The sequence below is a fragment of the Medicago sativa genome, chromosome 3 (assembly GCF_051527215.1).
Source record: "Medicago sativa cultivar Bolivia chromosome 3, Bolivia_mono, whole genome shotgun sequence".
NCBI classification, from domain to species: Eukaryota; Viridiplantae; Streptophyta; class Magnoliopsida; order Fabales; family Fabaceae; genus Medicago; species Medicago sativa.
In genome coordinates this window covers 22,504,691-22,523,193 of record NC_140751.1, presented here as the reverse complement: position 1 = coordinate 22,523,193, position 18,503 = coordinate 22,504,691, and the positions used below count along the sequence as shown (strand labels likewise).

The following is an 18,503-nucleotide window of genomic DNA, read 5'->3' as shown; positions in this document are numbered from 1 at the left end:
TTTCAATCCATCCTTGCAAGGCTTCCATGATGATGTGTAGCTAAACACTCTTTGTTGGGATGAGAGGTACTTGATTCTTGCTAAACATGTAATCCTTTTGATCTTGCAAAATATGATTCTAGCAATTTATATTCAAATATTGTTGTTATTCTTGTGTTAATGCTTTCCATGAGATTCAAGATGCTTTGGACACAAACTCTTGAATCTAGAGCTAGAGTAGCAATCTATCTTAGGTTATATCATTCTTGACAAGTTTGTTTATCTTTGATAATCACCATAATCAAGAGTTTAATGCTTTCGGATGCTTAATCAGGCTGGACACGGTCGATTAAGTTATCTGATCGACTTTGTTATCGTTTAAGGGATTTGGACACGAATGTTTAAACGATACCTTAGAATTAATTATATCACTTTGGACACGAAGGATAGTTTAGAATTGATTGTGATAATGTTGTTTACAAAGCTAGAATTCGTATGGATCATTAGGTTATGTGCAATGCTTGGTTAAGGAACTCTACTCCTAACAAGTTTCAATCCTTATTTATCTCAACTTTACTTTTTGCAAATTAGTTTAGCTAGTTATAATTCAAACAACTTTGCACTCTTTTAACTTGAAATGATAATTGATGTTGAATTATCCTTGATGTCGCACTAATCCCTGTGGAGACGATACAAATACTTATCTTGTTTGATGCAAAACTACATTCATCACCCCCCCCCCCCCCCCCCCCCCCCAAAAAAATAAATTTAAATATAGATTCCATGGAAGAAATAAAACCTGTGGGGGCCTTGAAGAAGGGAATAAAATAAACTGGTAGGGATGACAGGACATATTTCAGAAGAATTATGCGGCCGCCAAACTAGAGAAATTTGCTTTTTCAATTCGACAATCTAGAATGAATACAATTCAAAATCGGCTTCCAAAAGTCTAGCTTCTGCGGAGCCCCTCCTATAGGCAAACCCAAATACACAAAAGGGAAAGCCCCCACACGACAGTTCAGAGACAAAGTGGCTTCAGACAACCAAGAATCATACATATTAACACCCGTAAGTAAACTCTTGCTGAAATTAACCTTTAAACAAGATAGTTGCTCGAAAATCAACAAAACGGTCCGCATAGAACGTACTTTCAACCAACTTTTTTCACCTATGATCAAAGTATCATCAACGAATTGAAGGTGCGACAAACCCAAGGCATTGTCACACCCCACTCTATACCCATTAAATAGGTCGGCCTCCACTAAAGACATCATAAGGACATTGAAACCTTCAACCGCCAACAAAAAGAGAAACGGAGAAAGTGGGTTGCCCTGACGTAACCCATGTTCCAAAGGGAATTCGTCCGCGGGGCACCCATTAACGAGAACCGACGACGTAGCCATTCCAACACATTCGGACATCCATTTCCTCCAGAGAGTCAGGAAATTCATATTCTTCGTAACCGTATCCAGGTATTTAAAATCCACCGAATCATATGTCTTTTCAAAATTCACCTTAAAAATCAACATTTCCTTTTTAAGACGGTGTGCGTCATCTACCGCCTCATTTGCCACCAAAATACCATCGAAAATCTGCTTGCCTTTAATGAAAGTTGACTGGCAATCCGACACTACGCTTCCGATAATTGCTTGCAAACGGTTTGCAAGAAGTTTAGCTAGCACCTTATACATGCAACCCACCGAGGAGATTGGGCGAAAATCATTCAGGCGTTGAGAACTAACCACCTTTGGAATTAGAGCGATAAAAGTTGCGTTAATCCCCTTAGGCAATTAACCGTGACGATGAAATTCCGTTACAAAACGCATAAAGTCCCCCTTCAATCCCATACTGACGCCATCTGACCCGGGCTCTTATAACTATCACAATCCCATACTACTTGTTTCACCTCCTCCAACAAAAAAGGTCGAATGAGAGAACCCACCTCAACAAAGATAACTGGCAAAACCTCAATTTCTCCACCCCTGGCCGCGCCAATGCTGTTGTTTGAATGTGGGATGAAAAATGATTAAAAACAGCCCCACGAATATTCTGAACACCTTCAATCTGACTACCGTTGACCTGTAACAACTGAATAGAATTACTACGACGCCTTGAAGACATGATATCGTTAAAAAAATTGTATTAGCATCTCCTTCTTGTAACCATTTTAATCTCACTTGTTGCCAACTTTTGCCTGTCTGAACACACAATAAAGAATGCAAACTGATTGAAAGTTCATGAAGCTCTATCTCTTCTTCGTCCTCAAGAGCGCCTATCTCCCCTTAGATGTCGAGAGTCGACATCCGCTCCTTTAACATACCACACCGAGCATCCAAATTCTGACAATGATTTTTAAACATCCTTTTAACATCTTCAACTTCTCCTTTAAAACAAAAGCGCCCTACCCCTCTATGTTGTAGGATGCCCACTTATCACTCACAAATTAGTCATAACTAGGTAAATCCGGCCAACATTTTAACATACAAAAAGGGCGTGGTCCCCAATTGTCTTCGTCAACATACGAAACCAAAGGGACATGGTCGGAGAGGCCCCTTTGGTTCACCAGTTGAATGCAATTCGGCCACGTCGCACATCAGTTAGGAGAAAGTAGGAACCTATCCAAATGACTCATGGAATACCCATCACCACGGTACCAAGTAAAAAGTCTTCCACAAATTGGCAAGTCGACAAAAGAACCATCTGCAATAAATTTATTAAAAATATCGGAATCATGTTGACGAAAAATAGAACCCCTACCCCTTCTTTAAGACACGGACCGAATAGAATTAAAGTTGCCACAAAAACAGAGATTGGCTTCGGCATTGTTACCCACGAAGTGCAGCAGCTGATCCCATAAAATAGATATTGTTTCCTTACATACTGAACTACCAAGTAATAATCATCTAATTTTTTGTAAAAAAAAAAAAATCTTATTTTCTCCTTTCAATTTTTTTTTAACTTATTTTCTATTTATTTTCTTTTCATTTAACTTTATTTTACTACATCTTTCATTTCTTGATCAACCAAACAAACGGTAAAGAAAATAGGGATTAAGTTGACACATTTTTTTTTCTCATAAACTAAAAATAGCTTGAACTTTTTGATGGATTAAATTGAGTTTTGTGATTTTTTTCAGAGACTAAAACTGGACTTCACATTATATATGTTGAGGTCGTGTTTCAAGCCTTAAATTTCTCACTTGTTCATGTTAGAGGTGCCTCAACAAGTGAATTTCTTGTCACTAGGCTAATTGATTTAAAAATAAAAATTTGACTTTACTCTTAAAAATGAATCATAAATCGTATAAAATAAGTAAAGATATGATGTGAAAGAATTTGTGAGATGAAAAATAAAACCAATCAGGTAGGAAAAATAGGAAATGTAACGCCCAAATTGAAAGTGTCTAGAATTTTCAATACAATACAGATACGACATCAGTCGAGAATTCAGATACAAGCCAACTTGAGTCTTATGTTACATTATTTTTCGAAAAGATAGTCGAACGAAACTTGATTACAATATTCATTACAACACATCTCATAATATAACATATGCATCCATTAGTGAGACACAAGATTGGTTCCACAAAAGCACGATCAATCCAAAGCTTTCTCCTTACCTTTGCCACGGGAAACCTGTGAACCTGAACAAAAAGGAGTGGGATGAGACATAATGTCTCAGTGAGTTCTACCTAATCCTAGGCTATAGGTAACCTCGGGAAAACCTATGGTTACCACGTGTCTAAAATACAACCTGACGGTTGATTATACGTGTGTGGGGACTTGCATACTTAGACGGTTGTGCATACTAGGACCGTCATAGATTCGTATAACTCGTTATAGGTCTTATGATTCCTACATGTCATGGCAGTCAAGGGAACCTAAGACCGCAACACCAAGATACGTTAAACGCACTGAGGCTGAATATAAAATATTCATGACACAAACTTAAACCGGACGATTGGGGAAACTTAGTTCGTCACTGGTATAATTTCATAGCTTGCTTTATGCATAATTCATCATGTCTAACAGCGTATCATATAAAATCATATACATTCATTATGTTAGAGGTTAGCGTGGAACAACAATATTATCTAGATTCATTTTACAGATTGCCCCGGGTGGAGTAATCATGAACACAATCCCATACGTAACCGATGAAACCAAAAATTAGGAATTATCGGACTCCCTCAGCAACGTGCGGGCTCCCTTACAAGCTTATCCCATTCCCCTGGCGGGAACCCCTTGAGATCCTAACCTAGCATGGATCGCAAGAGACACGACACCTACGTCTTACTTATTATTCTTAGAAAAAGGTTAATTAGTTGCTTCTCATCTTATCATACATATAATTCATGATAAACGTTCTAGTTCTCGATAAACTATATTGAGGCTCTAGTTTCATTCCCTTTTCCTAAATTCAGTTCTGCCCCATCTCATTTCGTATAATTCTCTCATAAGCCGTTCTTGTTAGTTAAGCTAAGATTGCCATGATTTTCATTTCAAGAATCATTTGATGTTATGTGCATTGCCTAGATGTTGTTTTGGGGTTATAAAGGTGTAAAACGATGAAAGAAAAGCTTCGGAATGCACCACCAACCCTACGTTGAGCCAACACACCAAAAAGCATGCTGGCAAGTCAGAGGATGTCGCTAATAGCGATTTTTTCTGGGCATGGCTCAGTTGAATTTTTCTATTAGCGAAATTATTTCGCTAATAGCGAGTTTCTTCGGGTTTGTGGTGCAGATTTTGCAATTTTGACCCAAAACTCGTCCAAATTGATCTTGCAATGCACCAAAACATCCAGCAACATATAGAAACAATAATAAACATATTTCATGGCAATTTTAGCATATAAACAACAAGAGTTGACTTTGGGTACTAAAGTTCAAATCGTACTATCTTAGCATAAATTCACAATTTTCTCACTAGGATTACTCGATCCAAAGGGAGATTTAGCTAGCTATGAACTCACCTAACAATTTTGTAACAGCAAGCATAAAACCCTAGCTTCTTGATTCTTTCTTTGATGCTCTAGAGTTGGAAATTAAGCTAAAACCAAGCTCCTTTTTGATCTTAGTTCATGCAGGTGCCAAAACCTAAGCTCAATTCATGAAGGAATGAAGTTTTTGGAAGTTGATTGAAGAGAGGAAGAGTGAGTCACGTTTTCTTAGAGAGAAGGAAGAGCAAAACTCTGTTTTTGCTTCAAGAGAGAGAAAGAGCATGAAAAATGAAGGGAAAATGATATGCTATACCACTAAATAGCCCTCGTAGCTATTAACCAATTTGTCTCTTGTCTTAAACGTGTTTGTTCCGACACTAAACTTTACTCGTGCTTGACTAATATCATTTAATAAACATTCTCTGTCATACTCATTTTCTATAAACTTTAGTCCTCTGTCTCGCTAGACTGGTAATATTCCAATAATGACGAGCAGGATATTAGAGAAAACCAATCAATGCTCCTATAATATGATATCAATGTATTTCAAATCAATGTACATGTTCAACCACAACTTTTTAGCCAATTTAATGTTGAAAGATTAAAAAAGTCATTTTAATGTAATGGATGAGCAAAAAATGAATGATGTATGTTAGAATGACCCATCGAAATGCATGAGCCAACTTTAAGTTTGATCTCTTTTCTGAATCGACCTTTTAAGTTTATTTTCATTCGAATAAATTTTTTATGACACATTCTCTTTTTCGATCTAGAAGAGTAGTCTATATATATTTTTTTTTGTCATTACAACTCTGGTTAACTCTAGAGCTTGATATTCTTGCAAAACTATAATAAGTTAAGGTGATTTAACCACTACAAAATCTCAATTGAGTTGGTTCAATGATCATATCAACATATGCATCATCTATAAGTATAATTTAATAAATGTGATTTATTAATCTTTGGCCAATATATATATATATATATATATATATATATATATATATATATATATATATATATTGATGTCCTACGTACAATAATCAATGATCAAGAACAATTTAGATTAATATAATAAAAGACTTTATTGTAATCTCTAATAATAAATCTATAGTTTTAATCAAGGACTTTATCACATTACCCATTTAACAAAAACTGTAAATAACATAATGAAAAACAATACTTTTTTTTAAGTAGCTAAACTACCTCACCCATATTGACATCGGGAAGAACCAAACTTGAGACTTTGAGGAGGAGCATGCTCCAAGGTCTCAAGTCAACACCAATGAAAAACAATACTTTATTAAATCTAAAAATGATTACATCATTGACCGGATATTGGGTGTACTTAGTTGTGAAATTGATTTTTAGATGTTTGATTACAGTCGAGTAATTTTTTTTTCTCTTATTGGTTCTAACTTGAAGATAGAAATTGTAGGTTTTCAATCTAAGCGTACCATAATTAATTATAGCACCATGTATATAAATTTAGAAAAATATTTTATGATTATGAATTTTGTTATGTTTATTTCTTTTTGAAGAAATTAAAATAGAATTATAATAACTAACCTTGTTTACTTACCCCGTACAAGGAATGCTAAGTACGACAAGAATCATTTATTTTTCAAAATGATTTAAATTATAAACGGTATTTTTTAAGGGAAAAAAATTAAACGATTTTATGTATTAAACAAAATAAAAAAATTTATAAGTATCGAACATATTTCTTAATTTTTTTTATAAAAGTCCACTGAGGTATGTATCGAAATGTGTATAACAAAATAAAAAAATTATGACCAGTTAAACAATATTTTATGTGAATAGACATTCTCCAGCCATTAGATCCCAACAGTAATATTAAACAATTATATTGACTGAAAATGACCATTGGTCACCAAGCAAAGACTATCAAAACTAAATATTGTATTTTCAATTTATGTTGTGTTCCACACGCTTTCCAATTTTTGTGCTTTTGTTCTTTTTCCAATTTTTTTAGATCTTAAATGAGTCACACATGGACACATCACTTTTTAATAATTTTTTAATAATAATACTTAATAGGTCCTCAACCACTTCAATAGAGACATTCTAACAAAAGGTCTAATTGGGTCCCACCAATATTATTTGTTTAAAACATTATATCAATTTTATAATATTAAATTGATTAGAAAGCCATGAAATTATTATTTTAATAAAAAGTGATGTGTGTCCCTAAGAATGAGGTCTTGTAACCAAAAAAACAAAAAAGAAGAATGGGGTCTTAACTTAGACCTTTGATCGTTTAAGACCTTAAAAAAAAATTCCACAATGGGGTATCTATTAGGTACCAGGTCTTAAATGGAGAAGACCTCACCATTGTGGATGCTTATCATGATGAGAATTGTGTTTTATCCTTCACTATGCATGGTTGTGGTGAAGGGTTAGTCTCTTTGGAGAGAGGTTTGTCACTCATTACGGTTTGCTTCCATATTCAATATGAATTTTAATCTCTACAATTGCACACGAAAGATATTAGATTTAATTTTTTTTAATGTAATATCAAAAGACTCGGAACAGTCATGGTTATGTAATATATGAGCTTGAAAATGAATGAGGATTATTAGAATAGCAAATAAAGAGACAATGATTTGTTGTATAAAAAAAAAACTTAAATGGTTAAATCGTCCATATAAGTTTACATGTTTTTGGTTTTCATCTCTGTATCTTCTTTTGTTGCAAAACAAACCTAGTAATTTCTAAATATTTTACTTTTGGTCCAGAAATGTGGGTAGGAGATAAGGGTTCATAGGAAATAAAAGTGAATCTATGAATCCGCGCACTGCATAAATCGACAACAACAAATATGTTGATAATTAACAAATGAAAATCAAAAGCAAAATGTTTAGATTTACAGAGTTTTTTTTGCAATAAAAAAATATAGAAAGGAAAACAAAAAACAAACGAATTTACAGGAACAATTTAACTATTTAATCCAAAATAAAAAGAGACAAAGACTAGTACCTTGTCCTCGTGAGCTTAGCTCAGTTGGTATGCACAACGCATAAAATAAAATATGCAAGGTCCGGGGTTCGAACCTCGGCCACCACCAAAAAAAATGACATTTTAATTTAATATATATGTAACCAGAAATAAAAACCTTCCATGCACTTGCATATATATGTAACCAGAAATAAAAACCTTCCATGCACTTGCTCGTCTTCTCTTTCTTATCTCCGTTGCCTTTAATTTTTTATCTCCGTTGCCTTTAATTTTTTCGAAACCATATATTTTTAGAAACATTTGCTTTTGTTTTTTTTGACGTTTTTATTTATTTTGTTTAATGGAAGTAAATAGAATAAAAAGCATCTTAGACTTAGTTTTTAACCTCATGTTTTTTATTTTTATTTTTTTATCAAAATTATTTATATCATTTTATAAATATGTATGTTGTAGCACCCTATTATAAAATATGCAAGGTCCGGGGTTCGAACCTCGGCCACCACCAAAAAAAATGACATTTTAATTTAATATATATGTAACCAGAAATAAAAACCTTCCATGCACTTGCATATATATGTAACCAGAAATAAAAACCTTCCATGCACTTGCTCGTCTTCTCTTTCTTATCTCCGTTGCCTTTAATTTTTTATCTCCGTTGCCTTTAATTTTTTCGAAACCATATATTTTTAGAAACATTTGCTTTTGTTTTTTTTGACGTTTTTATTTATTTTGTTTAATGGAAGTAAATAGAATAAAAAGCATCTTAGACTTAGTTTTTAACCTCATGTTTTTTATTTTTATTTTTTTATCAAAATTATTTATATCATTTTATAAATATGTATGTTGTAGCACCCTATTTCCCAACGATAATTATTAAATAATAAGAATATATTTAATAGTAAGGATGTTACAAAACTCGACATTATGTCATAGAATAATGATAAAATGTTTTCTTTTAAAATAAATTTGTGGGAGAAGAAGAAGATTAATCATTTATCACATTAATAAATTCATACTTGTTGTTCAATATTCATAAATAGGAAAATAACAAAGTTTCTAAGATTCAACTCAAGCTGCTAATTAAAAATTAAATCATCATCATCGGCCCTAATGTTACAATATCAGAGCTCGTAGGGACTACATGCTTATTCAACTACTAATAATAGAACTAAACGGAGGGCATCCCTAATTTCCACCTTCTAAAACGTCCCATAGTTGTTGGAACAAAATGTGTTTAACATTACCACCTTATGCTTTGATGATAACAAAGTATTAAAATGTCAATTGGATATGCTAATATTTGTTCAAGTGTGCAGGACCATAGATAAAAATTTATAAGTCTTAAAGTCAAGCATTGGTTATGAAAGAACAAAAGAGAGCAATAAAATTTACAAAAGAAACTTATGTTGCAAGACAGAGTCTAAATACTAAGAGAGTCTGAAGACTATCAGAAGCTGACTGCCAGAAGCTGCCGTCATAGGAGTGTATGATCATCAGAAGCTAAAGTTCATCAGAGTCTGAAGACCGGAAGCTGCAGTTAGTTAAAGTTTGTTATTCTGAAGATACACCATTGCAGAAGGAATAGAAACCTGGAGCAACGACTATTTCAGAGGAATTAGAAGGCATTAGATGCTTATCCACTGAAGAGTGCAGGAAAAGGACAATAGTACAATTGTACAACCACTACTCCACCACTCCACTCTTCATGTCTGCAATAGTACAAGATAACAGTTGCATCTTCGCTGATTATTCTCTATTCAAGGAATGAATTTGAAATTGTTCCCTCCTAGGAAAATAACCAAATCAAGCAACAGATCATTGGTGATTATCAAGCTTCAACAACAACTCTTTTGATGTGCTGGAATCAGCAACGTCTCTTTCACACCTCTATATAAAGGAGTGAAGACTTGAAGATTGAAAGAGAGACTCACGACAATTTTACAAGTGACAAAACTCTGCTGAAATTTCACATCAAAGTTCACTTAGAATTTCTTAACAACTTTCATATCTTAGAAATTCTAGAGTCTTAAGAGTCTATATCTTATTTGTTTTGTGAACACCATTGATTGTATATCAAGTGTTCAATCTCAAACATTTTCATGTGTAATTGTGTTTGTTTAGAAGTCTCTTGCTTGTGTTTGAGCATATGAAGTCTCTTGCGTGTGCGCTTGAGCATAGGAAACCTCTTGCTTTTGTGCTTGAGTAGTTTGAAGTCTCTTGCTTTTGTGCTTGAGCATTTGTAATCATATATTGATTTTAATGAACTCTCCTTAGAAGTGCAAGGGAGACATGACTACTTCCGAATTGTGGAAGGAACCTATACAAAATTTATTCATATATTTTGTAGCCTGCGCATGTACTAAATTTGATGTTCCTTCGAAATGGTCTTCCCTGCATACTTTTTTACTATAACTCTTTTTGGGTTGGATTGACTTTTCTAGATATTACTTTTTACCTTATATAAAAAAAATCTTGTTTTTTTTTTCTTTCAATATTTTTTTTTCAAGTAGTCTAGTAGCTGAAATTCACACGTTTTAAATGTGGAGAAGTGAGGTGTCACATATTTAAACCCCAACCCTGTATAAATTATTTATTATCTCTACCAACTAAGTTAAGTTTACTATGACTTTTTTTTTTCTTTTCAATTTGACTCTTCACTTAATTTTTTTACTCATTTCATCTATTGTTGCAAATAAACGAGGAAAGACAGACACTTTAGTTTATGTCTTTACTCTTGTAATAATAATGACAATTTCAATCTCAACCTTAGCCATGGAATAAACTAGAGCTAAAAAGGGTCCGAGTCGAATCAAACTCATCCGAACTCGACTTGATAAAAAATGGTTCGGTTCGAAACTCGACTTGAGTTCGAAACGATGAAAATGTTGGTAGCGCTTTACACTAAATATAGCACACAGTACAACCAATATTTTACACACCGATGCACTTCTCTTTTACAGAATTCCTCCTCTCTAATATATGTTGTTAAACTCAACGATGTGGGACAATTTTTAATACATATGTTGCTCTGAATGCATAAACTTGGGAGACTATGCTATATATGCCTCGTTAACACTGTCAAACTATTACTAGCCTTCACTTCTTTTTTCTTTAATCTTTTATTATAATTATGGTTAATTGTCAATTAAATTACAGTTGATTTTTCTAGAAACAAGTACATAAATATAAATATTAGAGGAAACCTTATTCCCCTTACTCCTTGTTTAATTGACTTAACATTGTGTAACACATTATCTATTTAACTTATGAACTAAACAAGTCGAACTATATAAAGCTTAAATTCAGTCCATTTAGTTAACAAATTTATTTTTCAGTTCAAGTTCAACTCATTTGGTTCATGAACCAACTCAACAAGTTAATTGTCGAGTCGAATTCCAAACTATGTTCGAGCTGGCTTGGTTCATCGTCAGTCCTAGTATAGACATTAGTGAGTTTCATACAAGATCTACATAAATTAACAAAGTGATAGTTTTTTTAGAAACCTACCATACCTTGATGAATGCATTCCATGTTAATTATTGAAAAAATTCGTGTAAAAATGCCTTTTTTTAGTAGTAAGTGGTGTAATTATAGTTTGTATCATTAGTTTTGAAGTAATATGATGATAGTGGTGCAATAATATCCGAAGATGTAATAGTATGTAATAGGGTCATGCTAACTTAGTACTCTTAGGGTACATGTTATGCAACCTAAAAAGAGCAATTTTACATTGAAAAACTATATTTCAACTTTTAAGAAATTAAATGCACATACACGTTCTTTAACATGTACGTCACGAAATTTCATATTATTCTTCCCATAATTGAGTATAGTCCTGGAGTTTGCTTGACTTTTCTACCATATATGTCATTTCTTTTCAACAAACTCCAATTTTTCATATTGATAATATATATTACAATAGTTTGCGACAAGAACCCCTTAAGGATAGAAATAATTAAGTATCAGAATGTTGATTCTACACAAGAACTAATTTAATAAATAAGCTACCAGCTAAAATCATAAACTTATACATTTAAAAATAAGAGAAGTAAATTCCCTGTCTAATGGTTAAGATTTTCAAACATTGGTCATAAAAATTAGTTCTTTTAGTTGTAAATATTTAAGTCTCAGATAATAGTTAGTTGCGTATTGTTCTTCTAGTGCATATTCAACTCTTCACCACTCAACATATTTTATCCCTGAAGATGATCTTCTACCATTATCGTCAACTGTTCATGTGAATTAATTGAGATAAGAAAGAATAGATACGATGTATCACCAATAAAATGATAAAAAAGAGGGTTTGTTAAAACCAAGGGACAAAGAGTTAAAATTAACCCGACCCTCAAATGTCTCCTTTGTTGCTAATACATTTGACAAGTACTCGTGTTTTCAAGGTGCACAAATTTCTTCAGTAAAATAAAAGGTGCACAAATTTCTTTTATAAATAAAAAATGTGCAAATTCTTTTATTTCATATTTAATATACAGGAAATAAATGTAAAGTCATATAGTTATATTACCTTGAACTTTTATCAATAAATGGTATGCTGAAACGAGATAAGTGTGTGTAAGGGAGAGAGGTTTACAGAAACACAAAAATGTGATGGTTAGAGACAGAGAGAATTATTCACATGTCGAATGATCTCTCCAAAACTCTCATTGAACTCCTTTGTTCCATCATTTTTGTTTTTCTTAATGTTCTCAAATGTGTGCTTCTCACTTATTTATACTACAACTCATCTAGGTTAAGCTCCATTGTTGATTGAGGAAAATTCCAAATTTTGTATAGTAGGTGAAATGAAAATAAAAATAAAAATGGTGGTACAATCCTGCAGAGTTTGTTACAACGAAAGAGGTGTGGCCATGTGGTTACTGCTTTTCCTTTCACTTTCATATGTACAAGTGTTTGTTAGAGTACATTGAATAAGACGAAAAACTAATGTTTTTTGGTCTACTAAAAAATATTTAGTCAATATAAAAAATAAAGGGAATATTCCAACAGTTGGTTTCAGTATCTCTGATCAACCTTCCCACCAGGTGTTAAATTTCTTAAAGTTTGCAAATCAATGGAAGCATTAAAAGGAAAAATCGACGCAACCAAAATGCGAGCCTCAGAGCTTCAAGAACTAATAGTCTCTCGGTTTCAAGAACGGTTTTATCTCCAATATAAAGTTCATTATCCATCACCACAAAAATATATCTTCGATTTCTCTCATGATATTGTTTTCAAAATTCTGCCAGTATAATTGTTTTAAATATTGCAATTACATTGCGATGTTTTTATATTGCCGAGAATTGCAGTCAAATACCACCAATGCGACCTAGGTTGAGATCTCGTTATTGTTTTAGCTTCATAAAAACCAATACATCATGACATAGTCTTGTATATTTTGACCGTAGACCGTTATTTTAAAATCTTGTGTGTGTTCTGTATCTAATCTAATTATTGTGATTCTTAATGATAGGCTACTTATGAAAATTTCGAAGATTGGTGTAAGGAATATAAGAGAACATACTCTTCAGAGAAAGAGAAGCACTACAGTCAATATCAGAGTAGAGAATAATCTGAAATTCTCTCAATCAGGATTAATTATATGATTTTGAAAAATGAAACAGATTATGTAATCCCCAACAGTAGTGGACCAGTCTTGACTTCCACTGCTGTCTATGCATACATGTTTCAAGAAAGGAGATATTTGAACTATATTCAACAAATGTGTGTAAGATTCGATGACTTTCCATACAATCTATACTTAGCTTTTTAACAAACATAACAAAGAGTAAAGAAAAATGTTATCTGTAATACTTAAAAAGTATTGTATAGAAAATCCTTTCGAAGGAACACCAAATTCATACAGGGCGAAGGCTACAATATATATGAATAAATTCTTCCTAACTAGTTAAATAGTTACGTGGCCATTTATTTTTATGACAGGTATGTGAGCAATGTTGGACCAATGTTCTCCTTTCTCATTTCCATACCTATCTTCTAGCAGAGGACATTCTTTAATGCTCAATAGCTTAAGAGATGAAGGGAGCCTGTCTTCTGGCAGTGACTCGAGTCTTGGACAATTTTCAAATTTTAATGATTTAAGAGCAGAAGGCAATGTGGCTTCTGTCAAATACTCAAGTCTTGAAAAATATCGAAATCGAAGTGTTTCAAGAGAAGAAAGGTGTCGAAGTCCAATTCCTTCAAATGATTTCATTTTCGAAAGATGAGTGATTGTGAGAGACACAAGGGAAATAGGCAGCAACCGCTCACTCAACAAGGTGTTAACAATATCATCGTCACCTCCAATACTCAATTTTGAAAGAGAATTCATGTGTTGGAGACCCCATTCAGTTACAGGCGTTGCTATTCCTACTGATACAATATAAATTGATCGTAGTTTTGGAGGTAGGCAGGCTCCTTCACAAAATGGTAACTTATGTTTTTCTGAAAGATCATAAAGAGATAAATGTTCAAGAGAAGTGAGGGTGTCCATCTGTTGAGGCAGTGCCTTACAACGACTGATTGAAAGTGATTGGATGTTTGAGGAACGAGGGAGAGAACGGTCATATAAAAAAATGGACTCTAGATTCCGGCAGCCGTAAATGTGAACACTTTGGAGTGCAGGGAAACCATCCAATGGGAAGGCGGTAAGTCCTTGACAACTATTCCATAACTCCAATTTCACAAGTGATGTGTAACTGCTCCATGTTTCAGAAGGGAAGAATGTTAAATTCGGACACCGATGAATAACAAGTGACTGTAATGAAAGGGGAAGACCAGCAGTTGGAAATGCAGCAAGAGAAGGAATATCATTGAGTGTCAAGTGTTGAAGACAATTGTTGTTTATTATCATTTTAGGCAGATACAGTAGTGTATGGAAGCACCATATTCTTACGTCATGCAGCAAACACCGAGAATCATTTTGAAGTAACGACCACTGAGTTTGTTCAGTATCCCTAGGAGAACCCATAATAGTTATTTGTTTGATTGAGGAGAGCCAATGAAGATTCGTTGGTGTAGGCAAGAGATTATGACAACCATTTATTTCAATTTCTTGTATGGAAGAAAGGTGGCTAGGCAAATGTCCCTTCAATTCACGACATTGGTTTAGCCGTAAAGTTTTGAGTTGAGGAAAAGGAAATTTGCCACCTTCAAATGGAAGCCATTCCTTCCAACTCGGCATGTACCAAAATTCTAGGCATTCGAGAGATGGAAATGATTGGAATGAAGAATTAGTATTTCCTCCTCTCTGGACAAAATAAAATTCCGAACCAATTGTCTCCAACATTGTCATGCCGCTAATCAATAGGTACTTGAGAGAAGGTAGCTGCCCTAATGGTGGAAGCATTATGCAATATTTGCAATTATTGATGTGCAGGGACACCATATTAGAAAAGAAAGAATCTCCCAACCAACTCGGGAAGCTTGTCCCACCATACAAGCGAATGCTCAGTTTCTTCAAGCTTACTGATGGTTTCAATGCATCCAGCACATCTTTTTGTACTTGTGAATTTTCAGTTTGTTCACCCCATTGTAGCTCCAACTCCTCGATTTGTTCCTTGCTCTTTAGATTGGCATCATATGCCCTCATGGCATCAATGACATTGTGCAGGTTTTTGATGGTAAGTTTTCCATGCAAGTGTGGAAATTTTCGAAGCTCGTTGATACCTAACCCTGTGTGTTGCTTTCCCACTATAAAAAAGGTAAGAGTTCGAAGACTTTCCAGCCCAACAATTTCCATTGGCATCTCCTTTATGTTTGTCCCACATATGTCAAGGTGTCGTAAACTAATCAACTTTCCAATATGCACCGGCAATTCAGTGAGATTCCGGCAATTAGATAAAAGCATGGTTTGCAAATTGTGAAGGTTACATGTTATTTCTGGCAAGCTTTTGATTCCGGTGTGTGAGACATCTAGATAACGCAACTGCACCAAACTACCAAATGAATCTGGTAGCATGGTGATGTTTGTATAGTTTGATAATGATAGCACACGCAACTTTCTAAGTGATGGTAGCAAATCATAAACCACCATTTTAGACAAGTACATTTTTCCCGTCCATGTGCCAGTAGGTAGAAAGCTTCGCAAGCATTTGAAATCATAGAGGATCTCAAACTTCTTGAAAATGTCATACTCTTCTTGGTTATATGAAAAATGGCGTACATTTTTAGAGATTTTATCACATTCAAGTTTGCAACAACTTTTTCCTGATACTAATGTAGCTAAATCATTGACAAGGTCATGCATGACAAATTGATGTCTTCCATATTGCTTAATTAAGGATCTGGATAACAATTCATCAAAGTAGTCATCACCTAGTTCCTCTGCTGCATTTTCACCTTGAGAATGTTCGAGGAAACCTTCTGCCATCCACAACAAAACCAACTGCTTCCTATCAATAATACAATCCTTTGGAAAAATTGAACAATAGGCAAAACATCTTTTCAAATGCGAGGGAAGATCTTGATAACTCAAAAACAAAGCAGGAAGTATATTATCATTTGGTAGGTTCCATATATCACTGTTCAAGATTGCAGTCCACTCTTTTCTACCTACCTTTGAACGTAGAAGTCCTCCGAGTGTTTTAGCAGCTATTGGCAACCCTCCACATTTTCTCGCGATCTTCCTACCAATTACTTCTAGGTCCGTATGTTTGTTTTCATGAAAGTTGACAATTTCGAAAGCATGCTTTGAGAGTAAAGACCAACATTCTTCGTCAGAGAGAGGGTCTAATTTGTGGATAGGAAACGTGTGTACAACATCTGCAACTTTTTGTTGGCGAGTTGTTATGATCACTCGGCTTCCAGTTTTTCCATTAATGAAAGGACTTATTAGCTCGTCCCAATCATTATAACTCTGATTCCACATATCATCAAACACAAACAAAAATCTCTTCTCCCTCAAGTTTTTCTTTAATTCAACTCGAAGGAAATCAAGATCATTGCTTTCCCAAGATCTTGAAGTGATAGATTCAAGAAGAGTTTTGGTTACTCTCAGAATATCAAAATCCTCGGACACACAAGCCCATGCCTTCAAATCAAAATGTTCTTGAACTTCTTTATCATTATAAGCAAGTTGAGCAAGGGTTGTTTTTCCAACACCTCCCATGCCCAAAATTGCGACAACACCTATATTATTGCATGTGTCTCTTTGTGATAACAACATATTCATTAGTTTTTGTTTATCACCAGTCCTACCAACCATAAAAGATTCATTTACTAATGAACTTGAAGGCGTTCTACGAGAAACTCTCCCACTCACAGTTTGCAAACCGAGGATGTCTCTCTGCTGAGCAAAAAGCTGGAGCCTTTCACACATGATCTTCATTTGGGAATTGATCTCTCCATAGAAACTTTTAAAAGGAGACGAAAGAAAGTTTCGCACCTGATTAGTTATATTTTCAGCTTTTGTATTCTCCATCTCGCATCGCAAGGAGTCATAACTGATTTGGTCAAGCAAATCCTCGGCATCCAAGATTGCATCTTTCAACTCATCAAGCCATTGTTTGACAGCAAGATTGTTGATTTGTTTAACCTCTGCATCATCCAACACAGCCTGAAGGGCCAGCAGTGTTGTTTCTAATTGTCTCAAGAGTGTTACATTCAGCTTTTTATTGTTGATATAATCTTGAAACTCTTTTGAAGCTAGTTTGTCCATTAAGGTTTGTACAGAAGCAGAGAGAAACGCTCCTCCAACCAAAGCTACTGCCATCTTTAACAACTGGATAGTTGTTTCTAATTGAGCAAAGAGTGATAAATTTGTAAATAAATGTGACAGATAAAAGTTGAAGAAAAATGACTAAATCAAAATATAGTGTTGTGTTTATATATAGGTACTAAATTACAAAATTTTATGCGATTATATCAAATTTATTTTTTTATATGCCAAAATTATAAAAAAGAGATGGATAGCTCATTTGATTAAACTATGAAATTAAATGAGTTAAATGTTTATGGTTCAATCTAGTCTAGTAAGAAGAAAATACTGTAATATTTGAATATAAGAAGACTACATCAAATATAGTAGATATTATTATGATGTAATATAATTTTTAGTCAAGCCCACTTTCCTGGACTTTACATCTGGTGCATATGCAATTAACATCACGAATAAAAAACTCTCTCCGATTTCTATTATAAGAAAAAATTTATATGAAAGAGTCTCACGTTGGATAATAAATGGTCCGACAATGTGTTTATAAGTAAAGGTAATTTTCACCTCATAAGTCGGTTTTGTAGAGTTGTGTAAGACTCAACCATAATTTTTAAGATGGTATTAAGTTTGTTCAAGATTTTTTAAGATGGTATCAGAACCTATTCAAAATTCATTTGATCATTACTATCATGTTATCATTATCAGACCACCTACCATTTATATCCACACACCAAACCCAATAATGTTGGATAAGATGAGTGTGTTAAAGAGTCACATATCGAATAAGAGATAACCACCATAGAGAGTATAAACTTCGACTTTAACAATACTTGAATCTTTTGACACAAGCCTTGTTGTTCGTGTTCCATTATCATATTACTCACTCCGATCCTATATACAAGAGAATGTTAGATAGCAAACATTGATGTATATTAATTTTCGTTGATCTAACTTT

The 18,503-nt window shown here is 33.9% G+C and overlaps 1 pseudogene across 1 annotated transcript; it reads right to left on the bottom strand.

The window, feature by feature from the left end:
- Positions 1-13,694: 13,694 nt before the first annotated feature.
- On the bottom strand, positions 13,695-17,657 carry LOC146936417 (putative disease resistance RPP13-like protein 1 pseudogene; annotated as a pseudogene). The gene has a single exon (XR_015030592.1). The product of XR_015030592.1 is annotated as a putative disease resistance RPP13-like protein 1 pseudogene (transcript).
- Between the last annotated feature and the right edge of the window lie 846 nt (positions 17,658-18,503).